This window comes from Mesocricetus auratus, unplaced genomic scaffold (assembly GCF_017639785.1).
Source record: "Mesocricetus auratus isolate SY011 unplaced genomic scaffold, BCM_Maur_2.0 Super-Scaffold_15014, whole genome shotgun sequence".
NCBI lineage: Eukaryota > Metazoa > Chordata > Mammalia > Rodentia > Cricetidae > Mesocricetus > Mesocricetus auratus.
The window spans coordinates 14,547,086-14,567,338 of record NW_024429186.1 but is presented as its reverse complement, the minus strand read 5'-3'; the positions used below and the strand labels follow the sequence as shown (position 1 = coordinate 14,567,338).

At 49.5% G+C, this 20,253-nt stretch overlaps 1 long non-coding RNA gene across 1 annotated transcript; it reads left to right on the top strand.

Moving 5' to 3' along the window:
• The first annotated feature begins 64 nt into the window (after nt 1–64).
• LOC121139454 lies at nt 65–19,348 on the top strand. Its single transcript, XR_005876408.1, has 2 exons — nt 65–298; nt 19,098–19,348. It is a non-coding gene; the product is annotated as an uncharacterized LOC121139454 (long non-coding RNA).
• The last annotated feature ends 905 nt before the right edge of the window (nt 19,349–20,253 follow it).

The window sequence follows — 20,253 nt, the reverse complement described above, 5'->3', positions numbered from 1 at the left end:
GGGCGGGGCGGGAGGAGCCGGCCTCGGGACAGTCCTTTTTTTTTTTTCTTTTTTCCCTCCCCCACCCTCAGGGTGGGTATTGGTTGGATTGTTTGGTCGCTAACGCACAATGATGAGGCCCGGGGGTCGCAGCCCCCAGATTGTGATGTCTCAGAGTGCGTGGGCCTGATGACGCAAGCCAGGGTGCTTGCTCCAGGAGCTGGTCCAGGATGTCTGCCCCTTCTCCATCCTGACCCTCTGAGACCCTTCCAGTCGCAGTAGGAACCCATCCTATGCCTGGATCACCTCTCTGCTACAGGTAGCCAAGCCCTGTCCATTCTTGATCCCCGAGGACCACGGAAACTGAGTGATGGGCTAAGTAGTATAGAGATTGAGTTTCCATAGGGGGCAGGCGGGGTTGGGGGTGGTGGAAGGAATTCCTTCCTTGATTTAGATTAGAGGCTACTTCCGGTTCTGCCCAGGTGTTGGGAGAAAACAGCCTCCCCTCCCAGGAATGGGTACCTTTGGGGTCTTGGCCACAAGTAACCTATGGTTTTATTGAAACCCCAAGGACAGGCTGGGGCCAAAGCCCAGATGGTACTTCACTAGGTTTCCATGCCAGCAGCCTTGGGTTTGATCCCATGCACATCATAAACAGGCCTTTGCACACACCTGTGATCCCAATACTCTGAAGGGGGAGGCGGGAGGAGAAGTTCAAGGTCATTCACAGGTACCCTGGTGAGTTCCAGCCCATCCTGGGATACCTAGACAAAACAATCCTTTATGGTTCCCACTCTGGGCCCCCTGTCTTTTAACCTGAGAATTCTGGATCTTATCTTCTTTGGGGCCCCACTGGGCCTGTGTATCTGCAGCCAGAACTCCTTCATTTGTTAGTCAACAGAAAATCTGGGAGTTTGTCTAAGGTGAGATGACTTAGGGTATCAAGTCTCAGTGTCTTGATCCCTGTTCAGCTACTACCGCTTTCTGTACATCTAAAGTCATCCAGAAAACAGAGAGTGCCTGAATTCCAGGAGAGAGAAAGTAGACAGAGCTCTCTGAGCATCCAAACACACCTAGGCCTGCTGCTCACTGCCATGTCCCTTGAAAGACCAGCAACTCACCAATAAGCAAGCAAAGATAGAGGTCCCAGGCCTTTGTCTCCTGGGTAAAGCAGGCCCTAAAGGGGAATGAGAAACCTTCAAGTCATCTGTGTTTAACCCAATAACCAACTGAGATGAGAATTAGAGCTCAAAGTGAGCTCTAGAAAGGAGGAAGTCAGCTTGGAGCAAGAAGCCAGTGTAGAAAGGAGGTCACTACGGCTCTACAGCTTGACTTTGGAGCTGAGCCTAAAGGGGCAAGAAGCTTGTCCCCATCCCCTGGGGCCAGGCATCAACCCAGCAGTGTGGGCTCAGTGGAGATCATGACTACCTGAGACTCTGACTGGACCTCCTTGTCCCTGCCTTGATTCATAATCGTGTGGTGGCTTCACATGTGTGTCTGCCTTCTATAGAGCCAGGGTGGCGTTACCGGGAATTGCTAACACTAGCCCCATCAAGCCGTCACGCAGAAATTTGTTTTCTTTAATTGCTGTGGGCTGAAGCTGGGCTGAAAATCCTTTCCTTCACAAAAACAAAGCTCTGAGAAAGACAGCTTCGCTCCATCGTGAGACGGGTGGCCAAGAACTTGATTTGAAACTGTGTGGTTGAATGTGGTCACAAGGACCAACCACCTGTCACGAAGCACTGATGATGACTCTTGGGAATGAAGGGGAGGGACCTGGCTCACCACTGATTAACACCAACTGTTTATCAGGTGTTTCTTTGGATCCAAATGGAAGAAATTTGAGGTGGTTTTCCAAGTGGCCTGGGAGCCAGAACTGTGATGCTGGCCCCTACCAGCACCTGGACAGTCACTGAATGAATAGGACTCCTTCAGGATCTCTGAGATCTTTGGGAGCACACAAGGTCTCTCTGATCCATGCTTGTGCTATACACTTCCTTGTCAATCATGGTTCTCCACTGTGATCTAATGCTACGAGTTGCTGCAGGCTCTGGCCACTCCCAGTGCTTGTGGTCTGGTGTGGTTTGTCCCTCTTGGATTCACGTCGGGAAGCCTGGCCCCAGTGTGCTGGCTATGAAACCGTAAGAGGCGTGCCCTAGTGAGAGGTCATAGGTCCTGATGGGAATGTTCTCCTCAGAGGAGATTAAGATCACTCTCTTGGGACCCTGGCTGTCCTTACCAGATCAAGTTACAACAAAACAAGGAAGCTACAGGTGGCTGAGTGACAGAGCACTTACCTGCTCTGCGCAAGACCCTGGATTCCAACTCCAGCACCACTAAAGGTCCCTCCAACTCTCCAACTTCCTGATTTGGTTTGGGGGAGGTCTCTCCCTGTCACTCATTCCCACCATGATGTCATCACCACAGTGAGATTATCATTAGGGGCCTCAGAACAGCCACTGCCATGCTGTATGTACTTTAATTCTTCCAAGTTGAAGAAAACAAACCTCTCCTACTTATTAGTTGTAGGAACAGGAAAGGGATTGATAAACACGGTCACCCCCAGGACTTAGCTTGTTCCCTTTGAAACCACCCTACCCTGACTTTTCCCTTTCTCAGTGGTTGCCCCCTTAATCACAACACCTCAGGAGAACCTTACTCATTCCTCGGCTCCAGCATGAATGAATGGCCCTTTTTGTAGACCAGGACTTGGAAAGCAGGAGGACTGGTATGACCAACAGCTGACCCTCATGGCCAGGCCCCAGCAAACTGGAAGGCAACCAAGATATGTTTGCATATCTCTCTTGGCAAAACATATATGCTGTGGAGAAATAGGCACAAGTGCCAAGATGTGGTATGCCTTCCTCAGGCAGGTCCGGCTTTCTGGAGGATGTGAACTTGCAGGGAAAACTGGGCATTTGGCCTCTCGAGTGACTGAACAGTACTCTTTCTCTTTTAGATTTTTTTTGGGGGGAATGAAAAGTACCCTGCCTACAGGCTTGGCTTCCTGGGAGTTTCCAACAACTGATTTTTCTAGATGTTTCCCAGTTCTTCCAGAACCTTGGTCATTGTTTAAAACTAACTTCTCCCGAAGGAAGGGCTTGGAGGATTGCAGAGTTGCTGGGCTGAGTTTTGGACAGCTCTGAATCCAGCCCCCTTCCCTGGCCCACAACAAAGATTGGCCATCCTGCCCCCTGCTTCTGGGAACAGCTGAATCCAGGCAGGAAGTCTAGATGCCGGTTCTCATCTGTGTGCCCCAGCCTACAGGACTAGCAGGTGCACTTGAGAAGCAAAAGAGTAAGATAAGCCCAGTGTTGCTGTGCAGCCCCACCGGGAGGGTTGGGAAGCAGCTCACCTGGAGGGAAGCTGCCCTCGCTGGAAACAGCCATCGACCTATGTTAGCTGTTCACTGCTGTGACAAAATGCCTGAGAGAAACTTGCCCAGAGGGCTTCATACGGACGCATGGGCTTGGAGGTTCCACCCCTAGTCAAATGACTGTGTGGCTGTGAGCCGTAGAACTTCATGCTAGAAGGGTGTGGCAGAAGCGAGCTATTCCCGTGATGGAATCTGGGAAGTGGAGGGACACCCAGGAAAGGAGCTGGAGACAAGGTGTGTGCGTGTGTGTGCGCGTGTGTGTGTGCGTGAGTGTGTGTGTGTGTGAGTGTGTGCATGCGTGTGTGTGCGTGTGTGCATGCATGTGTATGCGTGTGTGAGTGTGTGTGAGTATGTGCGTGCGTGTGTGTGCATGTGTGTGCGTGCATGTGTGTGCATGTGTGAATGTGTGTGTGCGAGTGTGTGCGTGTGTGTGCGTGTGTGTGGGTGTGTGAGTGTGTGTGAGTGTGTGCGTGTGTGTGTGCATGTGTGTGTCTGTGTGTGTATCTTTCTAGGTCACACCATGAGTGATCCACTTCCTCCACCAGGCCTCATGTCTCCATTCCCACCACCTCCCAATGAGGCCATTACATTACGAATCCATCGAGGGGTCACTTGATTGATTAGATCAGAGCCCTCAGGATCCAGTCACCTCATCAGAACTCTCCAGGTGGGGACCATGCCTTTAATGCATGAGCCATCGGGACACCTCTCAACCAAACCGAAATAGCCTCTTATGTATAGACAGAGATAGCCTTCTTCAGCCTTGGAAGGGATACCAGAGGCCAAAGAGGTAGGAATCCTTATTAGAGGAGCTTTAAGTCTGCTAAGTAGCCTACTCAAGGTCCCAAACTGAACCCCTTGTCCTGTAGTCCTCATTGCCTACTGACAGCTCTCTCCAGGGTGACTGAAGAAGGACTTGGGCCATAGGCCACACTAACACTTGGTGGTACACTATTAGTTATGCATATAGGCAGGTTTATATAATTTAAAATTCTTATCTCAGTCAAACTCGTATTCATTAGTGTGTTAAAACCTTCAGGAGCCTGGGGTAGTAATGCAAGCCTGTAATCCAAGAATTCCAGAGACTCACAAGGAAGGGCTATGAGTTTGAGGCTAGCCTTGGCTACACAGCAGAAACTGATCTCAAAGACAAAACAGAATGAAACCTTATGAATTTCAATGGCAAAGGTTTCAAAGTTAGTGGATCCCAGCTATTTGACCAGTGATTGTTGTTCAAAAAAGACCAAGACATCTCCTAGTCAGCATTATGATGTCACCAGGCTGCACTGTGGCATAAACAGCCCTGGCCATCTTCATTCAACAGTCCTAGGTTGAGCATCTCACCGTGACCAGGGCCTGTATATAGTGCAGCCAACTCCCGAGTTTGACCTCAGCACTGAAATGGGGACCTTTGATGCACTAAACTGGGCCTCTTAGTAGTCACGCTGTTAAAGATGTCAGACACATGAGCAGATGTCGGGACGCTCCAGCAGATGACCTAGTGGGGTGGGTGTGAGTGGTTGGCAGCCTAATCAAGCAGAGAGACAGATTCTTGAGCTATTTAGATGGAGGATTTGGCAGTGCCAGGTGCCTGCTTAAGGAATCTTGTAGCACCATGCCCATATGCCTCTGCGTCTAGCATTCTCTGTCTGTCACGCCCACCAGGGTAGCCAGCTGCTTGTTTCTCTACCAAATCCTGGAGCAGATCAGCTTTTGAAGAGAAAAGGTTGGTTTGGGATCACAGTCTGGAGGGCTCAGGCTCTGGTTGGCCCTGCTGCTTTAGGCAAAGCAGTGCATCATGGTAGATGTGCAAGGCAGAGCAAACCCAGCCACTGCATGAGCAGGAAGTGAAAAAGGAGAGCATCTGGCTCTTAATGACCTAAATACAGCTCACTATGCCCTGCCACTTCAGGGTTCCACGTCCTCTCAGTAGTGTTGCGAGAGGGACTACTCCTTTACCCCCAAGACCTCTGGGGACACTTAGATCCCAACTACAGCGCCCACCTTACTTAAATCTCCCGAAAAAAATGTCATGAAAAGTAGAGGTATTTTATCAGAGTAAACAGTCAATGCTCAGATAATGTTAGTTGCATTCACACACAAACATTTAAGCTTTATCAGTTACTAACTCCTGATTCTTGCAGAGCCCAGGAGCCCAAGACAAGTTGGGGGTCTCTTCATACCCCAAGACTGCCAGGTGCCAGTGCTTTCCCTCTCCCTATCTCCAGAATTCTGGGGGACATGACTCGAAGACTGTCAGCAGAGAGGTGCTAAGACAGAGTCCAGGGGCACACAACAGGACAGAGGGCATAGGGGTTGTATGTAGCAACAGAAATGGGATTTCTCCTGCCCTGGCTCCTTGATGGCTATGTGAGCCCAAACAACCCATTAACCTCTCTTGACTTCTGTCCTCTTGACTATGAGTTGAGGTCCACAGTGCCCACCTGGTAGAGGGTATGAGCACAAGGATGTTTATCTGCAGAAGGACTCTTTGTTGAGACCCAGGTCATTTCAACAGCTCAAAACAAACAATATCTAGAAGCTAAAGTGCCCCTGACTTTAGGAGATAACCTATAATACATGAGATTAATGTGTTACCTAAGATTTTATTAATTTTTTGGGTATGCAGAGGTGTTGGTGGGTGGTTAAAAAAAATCTGCTTCCCTAGGTAGATGGTACCGGATGTCCCAATTTCCACAAATAAAACCCTTCATTTCTCTCGGTTTTGAATAGTCAAAGGCTGCTTCCCTGGAGACAGGGCAGCTAATTTTTTTTTGTAGGCATAAAACCTCTATTTAAAGAGTGTACATTTTCCATAGAAGCTGATGCTAACTAACCCTTAGCACCACCACAGAGACAGATACTGACCCCGTGTAACTTGGAGAGGGCTGCTTTACCTTCACAGAGAGAAACACAGACAGATACTGACCCCGTGTAACTTGGAGAGGGCTGCTTTATCTTCACAGAGAGAAATACTCGTAGCACCAGGTGTTTGCAGCAACATTGCAGAGAGAGTGTTCTTTTCAGCATTTCCTAATCAAAAGCGAGTTTCTCCGCAGAGCATCCCAGGAAAAACAGTTCAAAAGTCAGAGCCAGTATGTATAACCCGCCTCCTGGGCTTGTCCCTAGAGCGGGCATTCTCTGCATGACTGGGGAAGCCATGTCTAGTTTTATTGTGTGTCTATTGTCTTCCCGTGCAGCTGCCATTTAGGACTTGCTGCTGCCAAGGACCCAGTCAAGTGCATTCATGACCTCATTCACTCCTCCCAGCAACTCCTCTGGGGTGGTGCTATTCCTGTCTTGATTTTAGAGATAAGGAAACTAAGGGCCCAAAAGTCTAGCAGTGTCCCCAAAGTCACTGAAGTCCTTAAACTGGGAAGAGATTCAAGTCAAGATTTGGGAGCCTGATCTTTGTGCTCCATGTCCTATCAATAGTAGCTTTGAACCAGGCAGGCTCCCACATGGAGTTGTGTAAGAGAGAGCCCTCTCTAGGCTCCCACATGGGGCTGTTTAAGGCAGAGTCCCTCTCTAGGGAGTGTTTTTTGCTGATTTCTGGCCTTAGCTCAACCAGACCAGCAGGGCAAAGTTCACCTTCAGGCCAGGAACAAAAGGGCTCTGCGTAGGTTCCAGGGAGATCCCCACATCTGACGCTGGAGGACCCCAGATAGTCTTACATCTTTGCTAAGAACCCTCAGTGAGGCCTTTGTAGAAGGTGAATTTGTGTGTGACATAATGAAGGGATACTGCCTGCATTCTGCTGAGTGCATTATTGCCAGTTTTGTCCTTGTCGGAGCATCTTAAGGTGTATTCACACAGACTAAGCCTGCTGTGACATCACTGGGTGCTAGATTCCTAAGGGACCATCAATCAACATGTAGTTTGTTGTTAACCAACAGATGGTTATGTGGTGTGTGGCTCTGTATGTTCTACACTGTGTAAATGGATTTGCATGTAGATTCCCTAGAGGAAAAGGAAGAAGTCTTTAAGTCGGTAGCAAGCCCCACCCACTTCATGTGATGATTCCTCATCCCCGTGTTATCTATCCTACCACCACCCATCAGTTTTCCCTCCCTGCTCTTCACCCTGTTCCTTGGATCTGGGACTTGCTTGAAAAAGGGAACATGGCAGCTGTGATGCCCCTCTGAGGTTGGTCATAGAAGCCCTGTAGAAGCTGGGCGGTGGTGGTGCACTCCTTTGGTCCCAGCACTTGGGAGGCAGAGGATCTCTGAGTTCGAGGGCTGGCAGGAAACTCTGCCTCAAAAAAACAACAAAAAGAAGCCCTGTAGCTCCTCTCTGGACTTTGTGAATGCCCCTTGGATGAGGGCAGCTGCCATTTATTCATTCATCAGTATAAATCTGCGTACTGGGAGGAAATACAGGCATGTCCCATGAAACAGGATGGACAGGAAAAAGCCCTTCCCCACCACCCAACAGCTAGAGTGACTGAGGTAGCAGCCAGACATAGGGAGAAGCTTTGTTCCAGGGCCCATGTCCAGTCCAACTGAGCTGTGGAGGGCTTTAGCCCCAGCAATCACTGAATTACACAAGAGACTACGTCCAACACCACAGAAGAAAATGCATGAATGCTTCAAAGTGGTAGATACCATCACAAAGTACTGGAAAGCCAGAGCCCAGCCCCGCCTCTGTCTCCAGGGCCCTCTGTTCCAGCCCCTGATACAGCCCCCCACTCCCTTCACCACTGCCTGCTGGTGTCCTCCCCCCCCCCATGGCCTCCACCCTCCTCCTCATCAACTCATCTCAAATCATCATTAGAGAAAATTGCTTCTAATCCTTCTTGGTGTGTCCACAGTCCCTCCCTCCTTCACCCACTGTGTTCTCCCAAACTATCTGCTCCCATTAGCTCCTCCAAAGAGCTGCTTATATACATACTCTTCAAATGCTCCCCCAAGGTTGAAGGCTCCCCCAGTTTGAGAGGGCGGGAGATATAGTTCATGCTGTGGAGTGCTTGCCTAGCATGCATGAAGCTCTGGGTTCTAGTCCTAGCAGCCACATCAGCTGCCGCGGTGGCATATGCTTCTAACATCAGCACTTGAGAGTGGAGGCAGGAAGATCGGAAGTTCAAGGTTACCCCTAACTACCTAGGAGCTTTGAAGCTAGCCTGGGCTACGTGAGTCCCTGCCTGGGGGCAGTGAATGGACAAAAGGTATGAAATGTGTCTGAGGGTGCTCACCACCTTGTCCTCTATAGCCTGAGTACCTTGACTCCCATGAGGAAGAGAATGGACACATCACAACATCATATTTATCAAGGAGACAGAAAGACACAGGTCACTCTTACAAACACACCATGAAGCGAAAGAATCCAGACACAGAAGTGTGCTCTGGAGGGCTCTGTTGATTAAGAAGTCCCAGTGCTGGTGATGGAGCATAGCAGAAGCCAAGGGGAAGATCTGCCTTGGAGGCAGAGGGGCAGGAAGGTATCGGCAGCCCAAGAGTCCTGGTTTCTTTTTTTTTTTTTTTTTTTTTTTTTTTTACGAGACAGGGTTTCTCTGTATTGTTTTGGAGGCTATCGGTCCAGCCCGGCCTCGAACTCACAGAGATCCGCCTGCCTCTGCCTCCCGAGTGCTGGGATTAAAGGCATGCGCCACCACCGCCCGGCAAGTCCTGGTTTCTTACATGATCTGATGACACACATTGGTGTGGGCAGCTCTAACAGACCAATTTACCCATTTTCTGGGTGGATGCTCAAATGAATGTTGGGGTGTTACTGTTCCACCTACCAACTGGCTCTCACATTCATTCTTTTTGTTCTTCTTCTCTTGGTCTTTCTTTGGTGAACTCCTATTGGTTGTTCTAAGCTAGCTAACCCAGTTTTCCCCTTCTTCAGGGAAGCCCTCTTCCTATTGTATCGGTCAGCTGTGACTGCAAAACAAACAGGGCCATGAAATGACTCAAAACAATGGCTGTTAACTCACAGTTCTGTATTTGGTATGTACATGAGCAGGAATGTCAGACTGGAGGGCTCCATCCAGACAGTCAGTACTCAGGGATAAAGCCATCAGGATGTGGCATAGGTCAGCTGTCTAGGCCCCTCAGTGAACGGATGAATCAAGCTGTGATTTCCATCCTACACAGGTTCTGATCCCAGCCCCACTACCCCTTCAGCTTTGGGCGGGCCTGGACTTCTGCCCTTGTAAATGGAGTCACAGAAAATTATAGAGGCAGTGAATATGCAAGTGTGCAGAGCTGCCCCCCACACATAGCAGGTACGTGGCTAGGACCATCCACCCTTCTTGTGTCGCAGGCTAATGTCCCTCAGAAGCAAGGACAAGGCAAGCTCCCCAGCGAGAAGGGATCCTGAGGCGTCCAATGACCTTGGCACCCTCAGTTCCACAGTGGCGATGGCCTGGGGCAGCTGTGACTGGGTGCCCCTTCTCTGAGTGCAGGTGCTGGGCCTGCAAGGGCCTCCAGTGTGTCTCAGTAGCCAGCCACATTTTTGAGCTATTGCTGAGTTCACCAACAAAAAAATTGGTCTAAGACAAACTGTCTCCTTTGCTAGTTACACAAACCCTCCAGGTGCCAGGTTAGCAAGGCTATATTAGCCTCACTTTAGGGCTCGCCCTAGGGTGTGGTCAGAGGCAGCCAGGCACTACCCACCTCGAGCAGGGTGGACCACAGAGTGGTGCTAGAGGTGGAGCATGTCACTATGGGGTGGGCAGGAGCCCTGACTGTCGCCCCTCCCAAACTTGGGAACTGCCTCTCTCTCTAACCAGTTCCCCTACCCTTGGGGTCATTCCCCTGCCTCAACAGGAAGCTGGAAGAGAAGATGGGGAGGAGGAGGAGCCTGGAGAGAAATGGGGTCAGTGGCCTCGACAGCAGGGACCCTGGCACTTATCTGGAGTCCCAGGCTGCCTGCCTAATTTGTTGTGCCCTGTTCTAAGAACAGGCTTATTTTTTTTTAAAAGGAGATAAAGGGGATACAAATAGGAAAAGAAGAAGCCAAACTTTCACTATTTGCAGATGATATGATAGTTTACATAAGTGACCCGAAAAACTCTGCAAGGGAACTCCTAGAGCTGAGAAACACCTTCAGCAAAGTGGCAGGATACAAGGTAAACTCAAAAAAAAAATCAGTGGCCCTATTATATACAGATGATGAAGTGACTGAGAAAGAAATCAGAGAAACCTCACCCTTTACAATAGCCATAAACAGCATCCAATATCTGGGGATAATGTTAACCAAGGAAGTGAAAGACCTGTATATCAAGAACTTTGAGTCTTTAAAGAAAGAAATCAAAGAGGATATCAGAAAATGGAAAGATCTCCCATGCTCTTGGATTGGTAGGATCAACATAATAAAAATGGCAATCTTGCCAAAAGCAGTCTACAGATTCAATGCAATCCCTATCAAAATTCCATCACAATTCTTCACAGACCTGGAAAGAACATTAATCAACTTTATATGGAAAAACAAAAGGCCCAGGATAGCCAAAACAACCCTATACAATAAAGGAACTTCAGGAGGCATCACCATACCTGATTTCAAGCTCTATTATAGAGCTATAGTCCTGAAAACAGCTTGGTATTGGCACAAAAATAGGCAGGTAGACCAATGGAACCGAATTGAAAACACTGATTTTAACCCACACACCTATGAACACTTGATTTTTGACAAAGTAGCTAAAACTATACAATGAAAAAAAGAAAGCATCTTCAACAAATGGTGCTGGCATAACTGGGTACTGGTATGCAGAAGACTGCAGATAGATCCATGTTTATCGCCTTGTACAAAACTTAAGTCCAAATGGATCAAAAATCTCAACATAAATCCAGCCACACTGAAACTTTTAGAAGAGAAAGTGGGAGATACTCTTCAACGAGTTGGTACAGGAGACCACTTCCTGAACGTAACACCAGTGGCACAGACACTGAGATCGACAATTAACAAATGGGACCTCATGAAACTAAAAAGCTTCTGTAAGGCAAAGGACACAGTCAACAAGACAGAAAGGCAGTCCACAGAAAAGGAAAAGATATTCACTGACCCCACATCTGGCAGAGGGCTAATCTCCAAAATTTATGAAGAACTCAAGAAGCAAGTCTCCAAAACACCAAAGGATCCAATCAAAAGGTGGGGTACAGAACTAAACAGAATTCTCAATAGAGGAGGCTAAAATGGCTAAACAAACCCTTCTATAGGAGGACCTGCCCACGGGAGCATAACCTGCCCTGGGGCCGATCATTGCAGATAGCCCACTAGGGAGATCAGGAAACTGGCTCCTGTCAGCTCTTAAGGTCAGGCTGGGTCCTCCAGCATCCCCATCCACAAGGGCCAATGTGTGTACCACACCTCTGGCTGCAGGACCTTTTTCAGCATCACAACAAGAAGCCACTGTCCCAAGAGGGTGCAGCTCTCACTTCAGGTCTCACTGCAGTGTGGGGACAGGTGTGGAGTCTCAGTTCCATTTGATTCTGACAGAACATGGAACAACTGTGGTCACAGAGCATCCCTGACCTCATGGCTCATTGTTTCATAGCAGAATCCATCTCCCAGCCCTGTACTTCCCAGGGGGCTGCTGGGCACTCAGTGAAGATGCTAGAGGGACATACACATTCATGACAGTGGGGCAGCAAATGAGGGTCTGCCGTCTGAACCGCAGGGACACTGGGAGGAAGATAGGGGAGGTGCTTGGGGTGGGCCGGAATCTAGAGCTGTGGATAGAAGGAACCAAGGGCTGAGAATCCCAAAGATGGAATGGTATCCAAGTGTGGACAGGGGGAACCTGGATATGGCGATGAAGTCTGGCTTAATGGGACATGGTGTGTGTGTGTGTGTGTGTGTGTGTGTGTGTGTGTGTGTGTGTAGGGAGTGATGGGACAGGATACTCAGCACCCAGACTTTCCCATTTGTCCCCTGTTGAAGAATGTCTCCATCTTCCCAGGACTTCTTGCATCGTCCATCACTCATTTCCTCCCTTCCCTTCCCCCCTCCTTCACCAAGACTCAATGGAACTCAGTCAGCCACTGTGTGGGGCACAGGCAGTCCCATGCCAGTCCCTGCCGCCACCACTATGGGGCAGTAGGAAAGAGAGAGGACACTTTGTAATGCTCCCGGTGGGTGGGGACAGATGTGGTTGTAAGAACTCTTTCTTTTGTTTGGTTATTTGTTTTTGTTTTTGTTTTTTTGTTTTTGTTTTTTTGAAACAGGGTTTCTCTGTATTGTTTTGGAGACTGTCCTGGAACTTGATCTGTAGACCAGGCTGGCCTCGAACTCCCAGAGATCCGCCTGCCTCTGCCTCACGAGTGCTGGGATTAAAGGCATGCGCCACCAACGCCCAGCTGTGAGAACTCTTGACACATAGAGGTAGACTTCCTTCCCTCATGTTCTAAGTTGGTCTAGGAACATTAGCAAATGTGACCCACACAGAGACTGAAACAGCATGTGTGAGTTCAGACTTTTGCCTGCCTTTGGGTTGCTTGGAATTCTGAGACCAAGGTGTGAAGAGCCCAGGTAAGCGAATCACAGAGGCCATGTGGGAGTGTGCCCCGGCAACTGTGTGCCAGCTTCCTTGCACCCACCCATGAGAGGCCTGTTGGACCATCCAGCCTCGGGCATTCAGATATGAGAGGCAATGTCTTCCTCAAGGCAGTGCTCTCACACCCCTGTTGACTGAGGAGATCTGCCATCCTGGAGATGGACTTGATTCACAATCTCACCTTTTGCAATTACTAGTTAGTTTGCATGTGGTCAGGTTTGTTTCTTGCTGAAGATTTACACAGTTCTGAGAATTTATCCCAGAGGAGTTTGTGAGTGAAGAATTATCCTGGTTCTGAGTTTGCAGTTGTTAGAGCCTCAGTTGCCGAATAACCAATAGCACATCTGGACCTATAGCCCCATATCCATGAATGGGCTATGCTTGCTTCAGGATAGTCTTGCAAGCTGGAATCCAGGCCTGTGGAATGCCACTCAGTAACAAAGGCTAATGCATATACTCTCTCTCTCCCTCCCCTCCCTCCCTCCCTCCCTCCCTCCCTCCCTCTCTCTCTCTCTCTCTCTCTCTCTCTCTCTCTCTCTCTCTCTCTCTCTCTCTCTCTCTCTCTCTCTCTCTCTCTCTCTCTCTCTCTCTCGGCAGACAGTCCAAGAAAGGGCAGTTGACCTTTTCTAATGAAGCCCTATGGCCAAACCTCACCCACCCTTCTTCCTCCTAATCAGTGGGGATGGCATTGTTTCTTAGCTGCTGCTAAGTGCAGTGACAGTCTCAGGGGGAAGCAGGGGGTCTTGTTAGCTCTCTGAGATGTTATCTCCAGAGGGTCCCAGCAGTCCCTACCTGGGAGGAGGCCAGCTTCCCTAGGTGAACTGACTACATGTTGTCTTATTTTTCTTTGGTTTCATGTTTCCTTCAGCCCTCAGAACCATTCTTTTCCAAGAAAAGCAAATTTACCTTTTTTTTTTTTTTTTTTTACCTGTCAGGAAAGTTTGAGGGGAAGGCCACATGGCAGCGTCTGGTGCCTCGTTTGCCCCTGAACACCTCAAACGAATCCTGGTACTACTGCTTCCTCAGAGAGAAAGCAAAGCCGTGTGTAAAGCATAAGGCTCACAGGAGTTCCATGGGGACCACAGGGACCTGGTACCCCACAGGGCATGTGAGCTAATTACTCAGACGGTCACCATGACTTCAGGGCACCTGTATCCTTTGAGCTCCGAGTCAGCTCCTAAGGGACAGTGGACTGACGTGAGGATGGAAGACCATGAGTGTTGGGATGTCCACCCCTCTCCGTCATGGGAGGAGACACCCTCTGAGTTCAGAGAAGCGGCCATAGACATCCAGTCCCAATGGCAGGAGCATACAACTGTCATAACAGTCACAGACCCAGGGAGGCTGTCACTGTACTGTATGACACTCTACAAGCTATGTCAGGCACATGGCTGCTCCCACCTGGTACCATGTTTCCATTGGGTAGGCATGACCATCTCCAGTTTGCAGAGAGGACATGGCTGAAGAACAAATGTTGGTTCTGCCTGTCCGACATCATGTACGCTCCTACTAATGCAAGCAAGCATCTTTTCTAGGCTGCTGGGATTCTCTATCAAGAGGCTCGTTTTAGTCACTTTTTTTTTTACCGCTGGGAAACATCATAACCAAGGCAACTTGGAGAAGGAAGGGTTTGCTGGAGGCTTGCTAACACTTTCAGAGGGTGAGTCTGTGAGCATCATGATGGGGAACCTGGTGGTACATAGACAGGTGTGGCTCGGAAGCCATAGCTGAGAGCTTTGATCTTGACCCACAAGCACAAGGCAGAGAAAGCTAGCTGGGAATGGCATGAGCTTTTGAAACCTCAAAGGCCCCTCAGTGACCCCCCCCTTCCATCAAGGCCATACTCCTAATCCTTCCCAAACTGTTCCATCAACTATTAAACATATGAGCCCATGGGGTGATCATTCTTCTTCAAACTGTCACAAGATGTATTTCTTATAGCCACAGAACAAAGATAGGACCAGCTTAGCCCATTCAGAACACTCCCTCGTGTAGGTGTTACAACTCTGAGGGGGATGGTATCCTGGCAGTAGGGAGTCAAAGCTGGAGTTTTCCAGGGTGGGAATTGGGGGAACTTCAAGTCCTGAGCTTAGGGTGAGCTTAGGGATTGGTGGGATTCCGAGCTCAGATATTGGTGGGATTTCAAGGTCTAGAAACGAGCTTAGACTTCTGACCCTACACCTCAGTCCCTAAAGTTTCTGTCTTGAGCAGAGGGAAGCAGCGCTAAAAATGCAAGAAATTGACTTGTCCAATAAGAGGACAGAGAAGTAACCCAGGAGACCTTCCCAAGAGTTCTGCTGCCCGGACTGCTTTGCCTCACCCCTACCCACGAGGCCCTAAGCCTGATGGGCAGTCTCTTGGAACTGCCATTTCCTGAACAGGGCAGCCATGCTGCCGGCTCTTGCTTGCAAAAGAATTCTGACACAGGACATGATTCCTCAGCATCATCCTGCTGATGAGTGACTGGGTGAGAGCAAGGGCCCCAATATGTCACCAGGTCCCCGGGCAGACACGGTTCCCCAGTGCCCACACGTGGTCTGGAGGTGGCCCTGCTGCAGCGAGAACCTTTGAAGAGGTGTGAAAGCACCAGGAAAGGCTTTGATGGGATGACACCTGTCACCATGGAGCAGCTGGGGAGGTCCACGCTCCAGTGGGAGCATGACTACACGCCCTCTCTGCCTACAGTTAACAGGCTATCTCGATTGTTCCTGTCAGCAAGCTATTCTACTATTCAAGCCTTCCAATCATCGGCTTTTAAAAGCAAAATCCGAGGCTTCGCTGATACAAGCTTCCTTGTTTACTCAATAATGGGGCCTTATTGACTGAACAGGGACATTCTGTAAGGAACATTCCCTTTACAGCCTCCTGCAGGATCTGAGGCAGAAGATGGGTGGGACAGGGTGGGGGAGCAGCCCCAGGGTGGCCTGGAGTCTTGGAGCCTGTGGAGAGAGCTTCCTGGGCTGGAAGTCACTGGGCTGTCTGGGTTCTTTAGTACCCCTCCCCCAGCCCCCGTTCTTGGTAAGGCAGGCGTAGCCTCTGGCACCAGCAGAGGCTCAGGGTCTTGCTTCCTCTCACGACTCTTCGCCCAGTGGACTCTGTGACCCTCTCTTGTCAGGCTCTTGGGGCAGAAAACCAGCATGTACCTCTACTGAGAGGCAACTACAGCCACCATGACAGCCAGTCTCTGGAAGTCACTTCTTCCCCTCACATAGGTTTCAAGGCGCTCTGATTCCTTGATTCCCAGATTCCATTTTGCCCATCTCTGAACCTGTAATCCGTCCTGAAGTCTGAACTGTGGTCAGCGGAAGTGTCCCATCAGCCCCGCCACAGGCAACTCTCACCTTGCTGTCAGACACACGTCCCTCGGCAGTGTAGGGGAGCCAGCAGTCCTCATGGTAATAGCCATAACTGTGGCCAATTTCAGTAATTTCAGAATTGCCAGGGAATTCCAGCCTGTCGCAGCCACTCCTTACTACTGCCTTTGATCTCCAGTAGTCCCTGTGAGACCCAAAATACTGTTGTCATCTTCAATTACCCGAAAGGACAAGGTGGGCCTTGACCTTGCCACATGAGGTAGCGGCTGTCATGGAGGAAGGCCAGGCTCTGGACAAGGGAACTTCCTCAGGTCCATTCTGGAGGCTGGGGCTTTTGGAGCTACAGCTTATATTATGTATGAAGATAAACCCCAGCATGGAGAGCTGGTGGCCTGGGTTGCTGATGTCTAACTAGAGCTGGTTGCTGACACCTCCTGTGTACCGGCATACTTCCTCTGCAATGCCTCTTCCAAGATGTATTGCTATCTGTGTAGCCGTCGTGGAAACTGTGTCCCAAAGAATTATACAAGTTGGGGATGGTTTAGTGGTCAGGCCATCAGCTCTACCCCATTTGATTGCCTCAAGTTCAGTTTGCTGTAACCTGCTGGTTTGTTTGAACCCAGAGCCTAATGCAGGCGAGGAAGCCATGTTATTGCTGAGCTGTATCCAAGCTCTGCGTTTTATTTACTTTTTTATGGTGGGCCAGACTTATACCACGTTGCCCAAGCAGACCTTGAACTTGAGACCCTCTGGCCTCAGCTTCCCAAGGTGCCAGAATTACAGGCTTACACCACTAAGTGTAGCTGGGCTGAGTTCCCTCCATTGTTCACAGTCTTAGATCTGGTGGCATAACGAAAGCCCACCTCTCCTACTGGCTTTCCAAGATCAGAAACTGACTCTCCCCTTCCACGGCCCCTGTCAGAGTGAGGCCCTGTGTTAGTGTGTCCCAGTCAAGCTCTGGACTTAAATGTCCTTACCACACACTGGTGTGTGTTCTTACTACACATGGCTGTCCCAAAGAGCACCTGTTCTCATGACACCTAAAAAGCTTGTCCGATCCCCAAGCCTGCCCCTTGTGTTCCCTCCAGAGCAGTGGTTCTCAGCCTGAGGTTGCAACCCCTTTGGGGTGGAGCAACCCTTTCACCAGGGTTACCCGAGACCCTCAGAAAACACAGATATTTGTATTACATTTCAGAACAGTAGCAAACTTAGAGTTATGAAGTAGCAACAAAAGTAATTTTGTGGTCGGGGGTCACCACACCATGAGGAACTGTATTAAAGGGTCACAGCGTTAGGAAGGCTGAGAACCCCTGCTCCAGAGTAACCCTCCTTTAACATCTCCCAGACCTCAAGTGAAGCATGCTGTCCTTCTGGCCATCCATGTTGAGTCCCCTTCCTCCCTCTCTCTCTCTCTCCTCACCTGACTGCTGCCTCCATCCCTCCTAAGACAATGGTAGCCACTTCCTTGTTGGTTTCCCACACCTGACTTCCCACTGATCTCCTTTATCACTTAGGATTCATGACCGCCCCCTCTTAGATGCCAGGCTAGTGAGTGCCAACCTGAATGGCTTATGCCGTGGGCTGGTCTAGCCGCTCCCCCACCACACTGCCACTCTTGGGACCTAGTTGAGTTAGGCACACACCCAGAGACCTTTGCACTGTGGAAGGTTGTTCGATGTGAAACCCTGCATCTTTCTTGTCCTACCAGAAGTTTCTGTGTACATAGCACTGTAAACCATGCCTCCACTTCCTTGTAGAAGCCAAGGCTGCTTTTATTCTCTTCCTTCTATGTAAATTCCCTGGAAATATTTCTGTGGCCATGTCCTCTTTCCCCATTAAAAGCGAGACAGCCTTTACCACAATGTTCACACCTATGTTTTATAGGCATATGCACCTGGAAATCTCTGTCCTGTATTTAAATTTCAGGAGGAGCTGGGGTTGGAAGTCACATAAAGTAAGAACTGTCGGTTATTCACCTAATGTAGGGGAGTTAAGGGTGACCTGGGGCATCCTAGCTCTCTAAGTAACCTCTCCTCCGTTCAAGGAGGATGCCTTCAGGACTGGAAGGACAGACGTCTGCTCCCGCCCAGTATCAGAAGGGCAGATGTCTGTTCCCACTCAGTTTCCTTGGGCAAGCTTCACGCTGCCCAGTGTGCAATTTCTTCAGCAAACAGTAATGATGGTGTTCACCTGACTGGATCTACAAGACTGACGTCACAGAGCCCACAAAGGGCTCAGCACAAAGATACACACCCGGTTAGACCTCACTACTCTGTGCGCTGTGGTCACACTTGGGCAGCCCTAGTGGGGGGGAGGGGTGCGCTGTGGAAAGGGTTCGGTGCTGCACTAAGAGGTGGCTCTCTCCTGCCTGGGACAGACTCTTGCTGTGAGATCCCAGACCTGAGCTCTGGGTACAGCCAGAAAGCGACCAGCTCATACCCGCCATCATCTCGATGACACTTCCCCAGGAGCTGGTGTGACACAGTGTAGATTTTCGCCACCTCTCTGTTTTAGTTTTGTTTCCTCCCACCACCAATCTAACGGCTATCACTTTGTATGTCTGTGCTAGCCCCACCTTGGTGAGCATGGGAAAGGGTGTGGCTTTGGAACAGGTTCTCCATGAACGTGTAGGAAGGAGAGGACAGGTGAGTTTGTTCAAGCTCGTGGAGAGTCTCAAGACTGCCTGCTACTGTCCTAGGCACAGGGTGCAGTGAGGAGTAAGTAAACAGGAGTCTGCCCTCAGAGAGCTCTAATCCTGTATGGAAGGCTGAGTGGAGGAAGATACAGCAATGACATGGCCATGGGTTGCCTGGGTCAGTGTTCTATGCTGTGGCAAATAACCTGGAAAAGTCAACTCAAAAGAGCAAAGATGTGTTTGGGTGCACACTTTCAAAGTTTGCCGTCTGTGATAAGCTGGCTCCACTGTTCCCAGGTCAGCAGTGACGAAGGACATAATGGTACCGGTGCTTGGTGGAACAGACTGCTCACTTCATGGCAGCCAGCAGGAGAGGACGGGAGGAAGAAGAGGAACTGGGGACAAGCTATACCCTTCAAAAGCATGACCCCCACCCCCATAGTGGCCTATTTTCTTTAAAGTCACCCTCTAGCGTCCATTGCCTCCCAACAACATTGTTTATGACTCTATCAATGGGTCTTTCCATTGATAAAGACAAAGCCTTCTCATTTACTGATTGATTCATCTAATCTGTTCATGGGTTCATCTATACTGCCAATGCTCCAGCTATTGTGGGTGTGTGTGTGTGTGTGTGTGCATGTGTATATATGTTTATGTGTATATGTGTGTGTATGTTATGATGGGGGCAGAAAGCTTTGTGCATACTAAGTGAGTACTCCACCACTGAGCTACACCCTGAAATATTTACTCAGAAGAGAGGCATGATATAAGTCGCTGTCTTGAAGGACCATGCTGGCTGCTGTGTGGAGAAAAAAGTAGGGCAGGGTGGAGCAACGAGGAGGCCTGTGAGGAAATAATCCAGGCAAGGACTGATTGTAACTTGGGTCAGCGTAGAGGTAGGGAAAAGAGACACAGATTCCAGAGCTACTTTGAAGTTACTGCCTATGGAATTTGCTGATGTAGAGGTAAAGATGAGAAAGAGGCAAGAATGATGGTGGCCTGAATATTTGGGTAGATACTGAGGCAGGCAAGGCTGGAGTGGATAAGTGGGGAGGTGACCGAAGTCCAGTTAGAGGCTTCCAACAAGAGGAGGCTGCCAGACAGGCTTCGTGAACTGAAGCTCAGAAGAGAGAACATAAATATTTGAGAGTCATCAGTGCACATGTGATACCAAATGCCTTGAGGATGGGGAAGGTCGCTGAGGCAGTGACGGGGGAGAAGAGAGGAGAGGGAAGGGGAAGGAGAGGAGATGCAAGGAGAGGAGGAGAGGGGAGAGACAGAAGAGAGGAGGAGGAAAAGGTGAGGAAAGGATTGTGGAAGACAAGGGACAGTGTTAGGCTTTCTAGTTTTGTTTATGTTCTTACTGCCGTGACCAGATATCTGAAACAACTTGGAGATCTTGTATTTAGTTCACGGTTTCAGAGAAGTCGATTGGCAGTTACCTGGCTCCATG